This window comes from Arachis ipaensis, chromosome B2 (genome assembly GCF_059453495.1).
Source record: "Arachis ipaensis isolate K30076 ecotype BB chromosome B2, ASM5945349v1, whole genome shotgun sequence".
Lineage (NCBI taxonomy): Eukaryota > Viridiplantae > Streptophyta > Magnoliopsida > Fabales > Fabaceae > Arachis > Arachis ipaensis.
In genome coordinates this window covers 62,335,125-62,347,616 of record NC_142437.1, presented here as the reverse complement: position 1 = coordinate 62,347,616, position 12,492 = coordinate 62,335,125, and the positions used below count along the sequence as shown (strand labels likewise).

Here is a 12,492-nt window from a genome sequence, read left to right as displayed (position 1 = left end):
AGAACATTCTTGTTGAAGCAGACCCTGAACCTGAAAGGACTCTGAAGAGGAAACTAAGAGAAGCTAAAATACAACAATCCAGAGATAACCTTATAGAAATTTTCGAACAGGAAGAGGAGATGGCAGCCAAAAATAATAATAATGCAAGGTGGATGCTTGGTGACTTTACTGCACCTAATTCCAATTCACATGAAAGAAGCATCTCCATCCCTACCATTGGAGCAAACAATTTTGAGCTTAAACCTCAATTAGTTTCTCTGATGCAACAAAACTGCAAGTTTCATGGACTTCCATCTGAAGATCCCTTTCAGTTCTTAACTGAATTCTTGCAGATCTGTGATAATGTTAAGACTAATGGAGTAGATCCTGAAGTCTACAGACTCATGCTTTTCCCTTTTGCTGTAAGAGACAGAGCTAGAGTGTGGTTGGACTCTCAACCCAAAGATAGCCTGAACTCTTGGGATAAGCTGGTCACGGCTTTCTTAGCCAAATTCTTTCCTCCTCAAAAGCTGAGCAAGCTTAGAGTGGATGTTCAAACCTTCAGACAGAAAGAAGGTGAATCCCTCTATGAAGCTTGGGAGAGATACAAGCAACTGACCAAAAAGTGTCCTTCTGACATGCTTTCAGAATGGACCATCCTGGATATATTCTATGATGGTCTGTCTGAATTAGCTAAGATGTCATTGGATACTTCTACAGGTGGATCCATTCACCTAAAGAAAATGCCTGCAGAAGCTCAAGAACTCATTGACATGTTTGCTAACAATCAGTTCATGTACACTTCTGAGAGGAATCCTGTGAGTAATAGGACGCCTCAGAAGAAGGGAGTTCTTGAAATTGATACTCTGAATGCCATATTGGCCCAGAATAAAATATTGACTCAGCAAGTAAATATGATTTCTCAGAGTCTGAATGGAATGCAAGCTGCATCCAACAGTACTCAAGAGGCATCTTCTGAAGAAGAAGCTTATGATCCTGAAAACCCTGCAATAGCAGAGGTGAATTACATGGGTGAACCATATGGAAACACCTATAATCCCTCATGGAGAAATCACCCAAATCTCTCATGGAAGGATCAACAAAAGCCTCAACAAGGCTTTAATAATGGTGGAAGAAACAGGTTTAACAATAGTAAACCTTTTCCATCATCCACTCAGCAACAGACAGAGAACTCTGAACAAAATACCTCTAATTTAGCAAACTTAGTCTCTGATCTATCTAAGGCCATTGTGAGTTTCATGAATGAAACAAGGTCCTCCATTAGAAATTTGGAAGCACAAGTGGGCCAGCTGAGTAAAAGAATCACTGAAACCCCCTAGTACTCTCCCAAGCAATACAGAAGAGAATCCAAAAAGAGAGTGCAAGGCGATTGAATTAATTACCATGGCCGAACCTGTAAGGGAGGTTGAGGACGTGAATCCCAGTGAGGAAGACCTCCTGGGACGTCCAGTGATCAATAAGGAGTTTCCCTCTGAGGAACCAAAGGAATCTGAGACTCATCTAGAGACCATAGAGATTTCATTGAACCTCCTTATGCCATTCATGAGTTCTAATGAGTATTCTTCTTCTGAAGCGAATGAGGATGTCACTGAAGAACAAGTTGCCAAGTTCCTTGGTGCAATCATGAAGCTGAATGCCAATTTAATTGGTAATGAGACTTGGGGAGATGAACCTCCCCTGTTCACCAATGAACTAAATGCATTGGATCAACTGAGATTGCCTCAGAAGAAACAGGATCCTGGAAAGTTCCTAATACCTTGTGCCATAGGCACCATGACCTTTGAGAAGGCTCTATGTGACCTAGGGTCAGGAATAAACCTCATGCCACTCTCTGTAATGGAGAAATTGGGAATCTTTGAGGTACAAGCTGCTAAAATCTCATTAGAGATGGCAGACAATTCCAGAAAACAGGCTTATGGACAAGTAGAGGACATGTTAGTAAAGGTTGAAGGCCTTTACATCCCTGCTGATTTCATAATCCTAGATACTGGGAAGGATGAGGATGAATCCATCATCCTTGGAAGACCCTTCCTAGCCATAGCAAGAGCTGTGATTGATGTTGATAGAGGTGAATTAGCCCTTCAATTGAATGAGGACTCCATTGTGTTTAAAACTCAAGGTCATCCTTCTGTAAACATGGAAAAGAGGCACAGTAAGCTTCTCCCACTGCAGAGTCAACCAGAGCCCCCACAGTCAAACTCTAAGTTTGGTGTTGGGAGGCCACAACCAAACTCTAAGTTTGGTGTTGAACTCCCATATCCAAACTCTAAGTTTGGTGTTGGGAAGTCTCAACAATGCTCTGAACATCTGTGAGGCTCCATGAGAGCCCACTGTCAAGCTATTGACATTAAAGAAGCGCTTGTTGGGAGGCAACCCAATTTTTATTTATCTAATTTTAATTTATTTGTATTGTTTTTTCATGTTTTATTAGGTTCATGATCATGTGGAGTCACAAAATAAATATAAAAATTGAAAACGGAATCAAAAACAGCAGAAGAAAAATCACACCCTGGAGGAGGATCTTACTGGCATTTAAACGCCAGTAAGGAGCATCTGGCTGGCGTTCAACGCCAGAACAGAGCATGGATCTGGCGTTGAACGCCAGAAACAAGTAGCATCCTGGCGTTCAGACGCTAGAAATGCACAGTGAGGAAAGCTAGCGCTGAACGCCAGAAACAAGCATAGAACTGGTGTTCAACGCTAGAAATATGCTGCATCTGGGCGTTGCATGCAAAGGCATTTTACATGCCTAATGGGTGCAAGGTTGCAAACCCTTGACACCCCAGGATCTGTGGACCCTACAGGATCAACTCAGCATCTGTGGATCCTACAGGATCCCCACCTACCACCACTCACTCTCTTCCCTCTTCTCAATGTTCATCCTCTCTTCCCAATAAACACTTTTCCCTAAAACTCTTCACCAATCACCTCAATCTCTCTTCCCTATCACCACTTCACCACTCACATCCATCCACTCTTCCCCATAAACCTACCTCATAAACTCCACCTACCTTCAAAATTCAAAATCAATTTCCCACCCAAACCCACCCTATATGGCCGAAACTAAACCCCTCTCCCCTCCCTATATAAAGCCCTCCATTCTTCCTCATTTTCACACAACACAACCCTCTCTTCCCCTTCTTGGCCGAATACACCTCTCCCTCTTCTCCTCCATATTTTCTTCTTCTTCTTCATCTATTCTTTCTTCTCTTGCTCGAGGGCGAGCAATATTCTAAGTTTGGTGTGGTAAAAGCATAAGCTTTTTGTTTTTCCATTACCATTGATGGCACCCAAGACCGGAGAATCCTCTAGAAAAGGGAAAGGGAAGACAAAAGCTTCCACCTCCGAGTCATGGGAGATGGAAAGATTCATCTCCAAAGCTCATCAAGACCACTTCTATGATGTTGTGGCCAAGAAGAAGGTGATCCCCAAGGTCCCTTTCAAGGTCAAGAGAAATGAGTATCCAGAGATCCGACATGAAATCCAAAGAAGAGGTTGGGAAGTTCTAACAAACCCCATCCAACAAGTCGGCATCCTAATGGTTCAAGAGTTCTATGCCAATGCATGGATCACTAAGAACCATGATCAAAGTAAGAACCCGAATCCAAAGAATTATATTACAATGGTTCGGGGGAAATACTTAGATTTTAGTCCGGAAAATGTGAGGTTGGCGTTCAACTTTCCTATGATGCAAGGAGATGCACGCCCCTACACTAGAAGGGTCAACTTTGATCAAAGGTTGGACCAAGTCCTCATGGACATATGTGTGGAAGGAGCTCAATGGAAGATTGACTCAAAAGGCAAACCAGTTCAACTTAGAAGACTGGACCTTAAGCCTGTGGCTAGAGGATGGTTGGAGTTCATCCAACGTTCCATCATTCCCACTAGCAACCGATCTGAAGTTACTGTGGATCGGGCCATCATGATCCATAGCATCATGATTAGAGAGGAAGTAGAAGTTCATGAAGTCATCTCCCTTGAACTCTACAAAATATCCGAAAAGCCCTCCCCCTTGGCAAGGCTAGCTTTCCCTCATCTTATTTGCCATCTATGTTACTCAATTGGAGCTTTCATAGAAGGAGACATTCCCATTGAGGAAGAGAAGCCCATCACTAAGAAAAGGATGGAGCAAACAAGAGAGCCCACTCACAGAGCTCAAGAAACGCATGAGGAAGCTCATCATCAAGAAATCCCTGAGATACCTCAAGGGATGCACTTTCCTCCACAGAATTTTTGGGAGCAAATCAACACCTCCCTAGGAGAATTAAGTTCCAACATGGGACAATTAAGGGTGGAACATCAAGAGCACTCCATCATCCTTCATGAAATTAGAGAAGATCAAAAAGCAATGAGGGAGGAGCAACAAAGACAAGGAAGAGACATAGAAGAGCTCAAGGATATCATTGGTTCCTCAAGAAGGAAATGCCACCATCACTAAGGTGGACTCATTCCTTGTTCTTAAATTCTCTGTTTTTCGTTTTCTTTATGTTAACTGCTTATCCATGTTTGTGTCTTATTACATGATCATTAGTATTTAGTAACTTTGTCTTAAAGTTATGAATGTCCTATGAATCCATCACCTCTCTTAAATGAAAAATGTTTTAATTCAAAAGAACAAGAAGTACATGAATTTCGAATTTATCCTTGAACTTAGTTTAATTATATTGATGTGGTGACAATACTTTTTGTTTTCTGAATGAATGCTTGAACAGTGCATATGTCTTTTGAAGTAGTCGTTTTAGAATGTTAAATATGTTGGCTCTTGAAAGAATGATGACAAGGAGACATGTTATTTGATAATCTGAAAAATCATAAAAATGATTCTTGAAGCAAGAAAAAGCAGCAAAGAACAAAGCTTGCAGAAAAAAAAAAGAAAAAAATATAGCGAAAAAAAAAAAGAGAGAAAAAGCAAGCAGAAAAAGCCAAAAGCTCTTAAAACCAAAAGGCAAGAGCAAAAAGCCAATAACCCTTAAAACCAAAAGGCAAGGGTAAATAAAAAGGATCCCAAGGCTTTGAGCATCAGTGGATAGGAGGGCCTAAAGGAATAAAATCCTGGCCTAAGCGGCTAAACCAAGCTGTCCCTAACCATGTGCTTGTGGCGTGAAGGTGTCAAGTGAAAACTTGAGACTGAGCGGTTAAAGTCAAGGTCCAAAGCAAAAACAGAGTGTGCTTAAGAACCCTGGACACCTCTAATTGGGGACTTTAGCAAAGCTGAGTCACAATCTGAAAAGGTTCAGCCAATTATGTGTCTGTGGTATTTATGTATCCGGTGGTAATACTGGAAAACAAAGTGCTTAGGGCCATGGCCAAGACTCATAAAGTAGCTGTGTTCAAGAATCAACATACTAAACTAGGAGAATCAATAACACTATTTGAACTCTGAATTCCTATAGATGCCAATCATTCTGAACCTCAATGGAGTGAGATGCCAAAACTATTCAATAGGCAAAAAGCTACAAGTCCCGCTCATCTGATTGGAGCTATGTTTCATTGATAGTTTGGAATTTATAGTATATTCTCTTCTTTTTATCCTATTTGATTTTCAGTTGCTTGGGGACAAGCAACAATTTAAGTTTGGTGTTGTGATGAGCGGATAATTTATATGCTTTTTGGCATTATTTTTAGTATGTTTTTAGTAAAATCTAGTTACTTTTAGGGATGTTTTCATTAGTTTTTATGTTAAATTCACGTTTCTGGACTTTACTATGAGTTTGTGTGTTTTTCTGTGATTTCAGGTATTTTCTGGCTGAAATTGAGGGACTTGAGCAAAAATCAGATTCAGAGGTTGAAGAAAGACTGCTGATGCTGTTGGATTCTGACCTCCCTGCACTCAAAGTGGATTTTCTGGAGCTACAAAACTCATATTGGCGCGCTTCCAATTGCGTTGGAAAGTCGACATCCAGGTCTTTCCAGCAATATATAATAGTCTATACTTTGGCCGAGTTTAGACGATGAAAAATGGCGTTGAACGCCAGTTCTACGCTGCAGTCTGGAGTTAAACGCCAGAAACACGTCACGAACCAGAGTTGAATGCCAAAAACACGTTACAACTTGGCGTTCCACTCCAGAAGAAGCCTCTTCACGTGTAAACTTCAAGCTCAGCCCAAGCACACACCAAGTGGGCCCCGGAAGTGGATTCATGCATCAATTACTTATTTCTGTAAACCCTAGTAACTAGTTTAGTATAAATAGAACTTTTTACTAGTCTTTTAGACATCTTATGATTTTTAGTTCATCTTTAGATCATATTGATCACGTTTGGGGGCTGGCCTCTCGGCCATGCCTGAACCTTCATCACTTATGTATTTTCAACGGTAGAGTTTTCTACACTCCATAGATTAAGGTGTGGAGCTCTGCTGTTCCTCATGAATTATTGCAAAGTACTACTATTTTTTATTCAATTCAACTTATTCCGCTTCTAAGATATTCATTCGTACTCCAACATGAGTGTGATGAATGTGACAATCATCATCATTTCCCCACGAACGCGTGCCTGACAACCACTTCCGTTCCACCTTAGATTGGATGATTATCTCTTGGATCTCTTAATCAGAATCTTCGTGGTATAAGCTAGATTGATGGCGGCATTCATGAGAATCCGGAAAGTCTAAACCTTGTCTGTGGTATTCCGAGTAGGATTCAGGGATTGAATGACTGTGATGAACTTCAAACTCGCGAGTGCTGGGCGTTGTAACAGACGTAAAAGGAGGGTGAACCCTATTCCAGTATGATCGAGAACCTCAGATGATTAGCCGTGCTGTGAGAGAGCATTTGGACCTTTTTCACAAGAGGATGGGATGTAGCCATTGACAACGGTGATGCCCTTACATAAAGTTTGCCATGGAAAGGAGTAGGACTGATTGGATGAAGACAGCAGGAAAGCAGAAGTTCAGAAGAACGAAGGCATCTCTATACGCTTATCTGAAATTCTCACCAATGAATTACATAAGTATTTCTATCTTTATTTTCTATTTATTTATTATTTATTTTTGAGAACTCCATAACTATTTGATATCCGCCTGACTGAGATTTACAAGGTGACCATAGCTTGCTTCATACCAACAATCTCCGTGGGATCGTCCCTTACTCACGTAACGTTTTATTACTTGGATGACCCAGTACACTTGCTGGTTAGTTGTATCGAAGTTGTCACAAATTATGAATTAAGATTAGAGCACCAAGTTTTTGGAGCCATCACCAGGGATTGTTCGAGTGACAATTTCGCCCAAGGATCACAATTTCGTGCACCAAAGCACTATCACCTCCTTCATTTAAGTGGGTAACATCCTTAACCTTGAGCTTCATTATTCCACTTGAATATGGTTTGATTGAAAATGATAGTCATCTTAGGAATATTTATGGATTGGAAAATAAAGAAAAATTAGGTAGTGGTTGGAAACATGATCCTAGGTTCATAGAAGTTGAATATTTGAAGTTTTGCTTTAATGGTTGGTGTAATTCTCAAGTAAGTAGATCTTGAGGATGTTTGAATGCTTGAGTGAGAGTTCTAGATGCTTGCCACCCGGATGGAATCATATAAGTCAACAAGAAGATCGGGTGCATGATGCACCTCAAGAGACTATGTTGGTATAGAATTTCCCAATAAAATTTCATTGCAAGTATAGCTCTTCCCAACAACAATCCTCGAGTATCAAGTTTAGAAGAAATTTGGTTGTCACAAGTTCAACCCCAATAAAAGTAACTGAAGTATTCAAACCTCGGGTCGTCTCACAAAGAATAGGCAAACATGTGCTTCAACATTGGTTAGAAATCCGGGATTGCAAGTCATGAGTAAGAAATTAAACTAGGAATCTTAACAAGTAAGTAATCTTGAAATGCAAGAAACTAATTCAATTGACTAAAGCAAGATGTAATTAATCCCAAACTAGTAAAATAACATCCAATGTAATTCTATTCTAAACTAAACAAGTAACTATAACTAAGACAAGCAATCAATATTTTTGGGTTTTCAAATATGAATGGTAAAAGCAACTCTTGGCTAGGCATGGGAATTGGGGTCACTATCCTTGTCTAATAACCATATCTTGACAATTATGAGGAACCAAACTCATTAAGTTTACTTCTATACTTGAAGTATGTTAAATGGTTTGGTCAACATCAATCCATAAGGTCCAACCTAACTACCAATTAACTTGGTAGTAGGCTAGTGTCAATGGTTATCAAATTGACCACTAGGGGTTCCCAAATCATCAAATCCATTAGAGCCAATGACTCAAGCTTACCCAATTCCCTTAGCCTAAGCCAAGAGTAAAGAGAACTACTCCATAATCATAGGAAATATTTCATCAAACACATGGTAAGCATTAATAAAAGATCTATTTAAATTGAAATTAAATTGGAATTAACAAGTACCCACTAACAATTATCAACATACAATCACTCAAACAACACAATTAATCAAGGAAATCATCAATGCAACAATAACAAATCAAGATCTACAAAATTCATGAAATTGGTATAAAATTACAAACAACAAAGAAACATAAAATTAACACAAGATCTAAACAAAATTATACTAGAGAATTCAAATTAAACAATTAAAACTGGTAATTAACAAGATCCAATTCAGAATTCAACAAGGGAAGATCAAATGAAAGCTAGATCTAGAGAGGAACAAGAATTTCTCTCTCTAGAAGAACAAAGAACCAAAAACTAACTAAAATTATGTCTAAGTGTAAAATGAATGATCCCCTCTTTCCCCTAGCATCCTTGGGTCTTTTCCATGTAGAAACAGCTTGAAATTGGGCCTGATGAGCCTCAGAAATCACCAGGCACGATTTCCTTTAAATCAAGCATGTCCTCATGCTTAAAATAAAAAGACCAAAGATCATGGTAAGAAAGGGTTTATGCAATGCAAATTTCCTAAATGAATGCATGCAACTAAAGTAAAATCATCTATCTACTTGGTCAAGGGTAAATCTATCCTCCAAGAACACATATGAGCATATGGGGTGAAACAAACATTGGTGGGGATTCAAGGAAGAATTCAGACACAAGCCACCATAACAAGGGCTTTCCCAATTGTCTAACTTAAACACAGTAAATAAAAGTGATAGGTGGGAGACACCACACCATGGTAACACCTTTCTAACCCTCTCTTTGTATATAGTTTTAATTCATTGTATTTTGTTTCTTGTAGATAGCTTATGTTTAGTTAATTTCAAGCTTAATTAGGTTAAATTTTAGTTTGGATCATGTGGTTGTGCAATGTTAGATGTTTTGGGGTTGAAACCATTTTGTTGATCTCAAGTTTTGTGCCTTAGAGCTCTAAAATTTTTTTGAAAAAATAGAGCATGTGCTGCACACATCCCTTTACACAGTCCCTATTCGGAGTGCTCGCACGCCTCGTGCATGGGTGCCCCTTTGTATTTTGCGCTTTGTGCAAGCGCACCCAGTTGTGCATCTGCACGCAAATCTCTTTTTGTGCACCGTATGTGAGCGCACCAGCCTGTGCGTCCGTGAAGAATGGATGCTTGACGGTTTAGAATTCAGAATAAATTCCCGTTGCAAGTATAGTTTCTAAACCAAGCAATCATCCTTTCTTATAAACGTTTTGGTTGTCACAAGTAACAAACCCCTTTGAAATTGATAACCGAAGTATTTAACCTCGGGTCTTCTTCTCAAAGAATTGCGGGGAGGTGTTCTTATTATTAGTTATGAGTCTTGTAAATTGGGGGTTTTGAAAGGTTTGAACAAGGAAAATAAATTATAGGAATTAATAAATTAATATCTAATAAAACTCTTGGCAAGGTATGAAAATTCGGAAGTCCTATCCTAGTTACTCTTATGAGAATTGAGTTTAACCCCACTTAGTTAACCTTTACAAAAGCAAGGGAAAGTCAAGTGGACTAATTAGTTAGATTCCCATGTCCTAGCCAACTCCTAAGGAAAGACTAGAGTTAGTGAAATTCCAGTCAATTAGAAGAATTAATTAACAATCACGATAAGTTTAATAACTCAAGAGCCTCCAGTTAATCAATTAAAGCCAAGAATATATAAAAAAGCTAAATAAGAATCATAAATCTAAAATACCTCAATTGCATTTAATAAAAGAAAATTAATCTAAAAATATAAAGAGTTCATAAGCCAATTTGGCAACATAAGTAATTAAATGAAAGCATTAAAGTATCTGAAGGTAAAAGAGAAATATAAAGTAAAAGAAATATTGAACCTGATGAAGAGTTGAAATCCTAAATCCTTTAAGAGGAATCCTAATCCTAAAACCTAAGAGAGAGGAGAGAACCTCTCTCTCTAAAAACTACATCTAAACTATGAAAAGTGAATAATCGGAAGGCCTCCCCATGAATGGATGCATTTTCCCACTTTATAGCCTCTAATCTATGTTTTCTGGGCCAAAAACTGGGTCAAAAACAGCCCAGAAATTGCCCCCTGCAATTTCTGTTACGTTCAGGTCGCGGCAAAGCGACATGGAGGCGTCGTCCACGCATTCGCGTTGCCTGGCTTTGATGAAGCTATGCCAAATTATATATCGTTGCGAAGCCCTGGATGTTAGCTTTCCAACACAATTAAAACCATTTCATTTGGACCTCTGTAGCTCAAGTTATGACCATTTTAGTGCGAAGAGGTCAGGCTGGACAGCTTTGCAGTTCCTTCAATTTCTCGTATTCCTTCCACTTTTGCATGCTTCCTTTCCATCCTCTAAACCATTCCTGCCCTGTAATCTCTAAAAACACTTAACACACATATCAAAGCCTCGAATGGTAATAAGAGAAGATTAAACATATCAAAATTAAGACCAAAGAAGCATGTTTTCAATCATAGCAAAAAATCAGGAAGGAAAACGTAAACTCATGCAAATCATATGAATAAGTGTATGAAAGATTGATAAAATCCAATCAATTGAGCACAAGATAAATCATAAAATAGTGGTTTATCAACCTCCCCACACTTAAACATTAGCATGTCCTCATGCTAAGCTCAAGAGAAGCTATAAAGAAGTGAAGAGGAATGATAGAAAGTATGCAATGCAACCTATCTATGTGAATGCAACTACATGCAAAATGTTTCTACCTACTTGGTTAAAAGTAAATAACTCCTCCAAGACAAATATAAATCAGATTTCACTAATTCAAATTATACAATAAAAGACAAGTAAACTTGTAAGAAGATAGCTCATGAAAGCAAGGAACATAGAATCAAGCATTGAACCCTCACTGGAAGTGTATATCACTCTAATCTCTCAAGTGTATAGGGTAATTCACTCTACTCTTCTCTAGTCATGCTTTCTAAACTTTGTTCTTCATCTAACCAATCAACAAATATTTAGTATACCAATGTAAACATCATGGGGTCTTTTCAGGGTTGTAATGGGGCTGAAGTAAAAGTAAGGATATATATATAAGGCTAAGTGAGCTAACAAAGTGAATCCTTGATTAGTCTAAGATCTCACCTAACATATACATATTTTATATAATTTAAAATTCTTTACCTAGCTACCCAAAATTTTTCCACTTTTGTATTACATGCTCATGTATCAAACTTATTTTTGAATTTTGTCCCATGTGCATTGATCCTTTTTATTTTGCATTTGGGGTAATTCATATATATTTTTTTTGTATCCCCTTATTTAATTACTTAAACTTTTTTTTATCAATGCACATGGTAATTTAATTATTTTGATTTCACATGAGCATGCTTCCCAAATTTTCAAATAACTTATTTAATTTAATTCCCTTTTTTTTCTATCATCCCATGTTCCCATAAAATTTCCCATACTTAAATTATACACAATATCTATCTTAAGATAACCAAGGATTCAACTTGGTATTTTTATTTTGTTTTTCTGCTTAAGCCTAGTAATGTGGTTATGGAATAGAGGGGGGTTAAAAAGCTCAAAGTGGCTAACAAGGGTAACATAAAAGGGTAGGCTTATTTGGGATAAGTGAGTAAAAACAAGTAATGGCCTCAATCATATGCAAGCATGTAAATACACTAAATAATGGACATATAGAATGGAACAAAGCAAAGATTGCAATTATAGAGAAGAAAACACACAAGAATAAAAATTTATGGTTAAATAATGTAACCATATAAATAAGCTCAAAATCCACAGGTTGTGTGTTCTTTGGCTCAAAAACCATGTTCCAAATACAACTTTCAAACAAGTTTAACATAAATTTTTCAATTTAAATTAGTGAAATACTATAAAAATTTCTTGAAAAAGAAAATATTACTTCAACCAAGTAGTAACTAAATGCACAAAATCATACGAACATGCAATCAAATATGCAGATGCAACAATGAATAAATAAAGAAAATAAGACATTGGTGTTGAGAAGAAAATAACTAACCCATGGAGATCGGTATCGACCTCCCCACACTTAAAGGTTGCACCGTCCTCGGTGCATGCTAAGATGTAGAAGTGGATGCGGGTTGTGGTTCCTCAGCTGGGGCTCTTTTTGTTCCTTTCCTTGCCGGTGGTTTGGGAGTAGCTTTCTCTTTACCCTTCTT

General features: G+C 38.2%; 1 non-coding gene across 1 annotated transcript; it reads right to left on the bottom strand.

Annotated features, from left to right (window-relative positions):
• Positions 1-515: 515 nt before the first annotated feature.
• On the bottom strand, positions 516-623 carry LOC148574105 (small nucleolar RNA R71). Its single transcript, XR_015905613.1, has one exon. It is a non-coding gene; the product is annotated as a small nucleolar RNA R71 (small nucleolar RNA).
• Between the last annotated feature and the right edge of the window lie 11,869 nt (positions 624-12,492).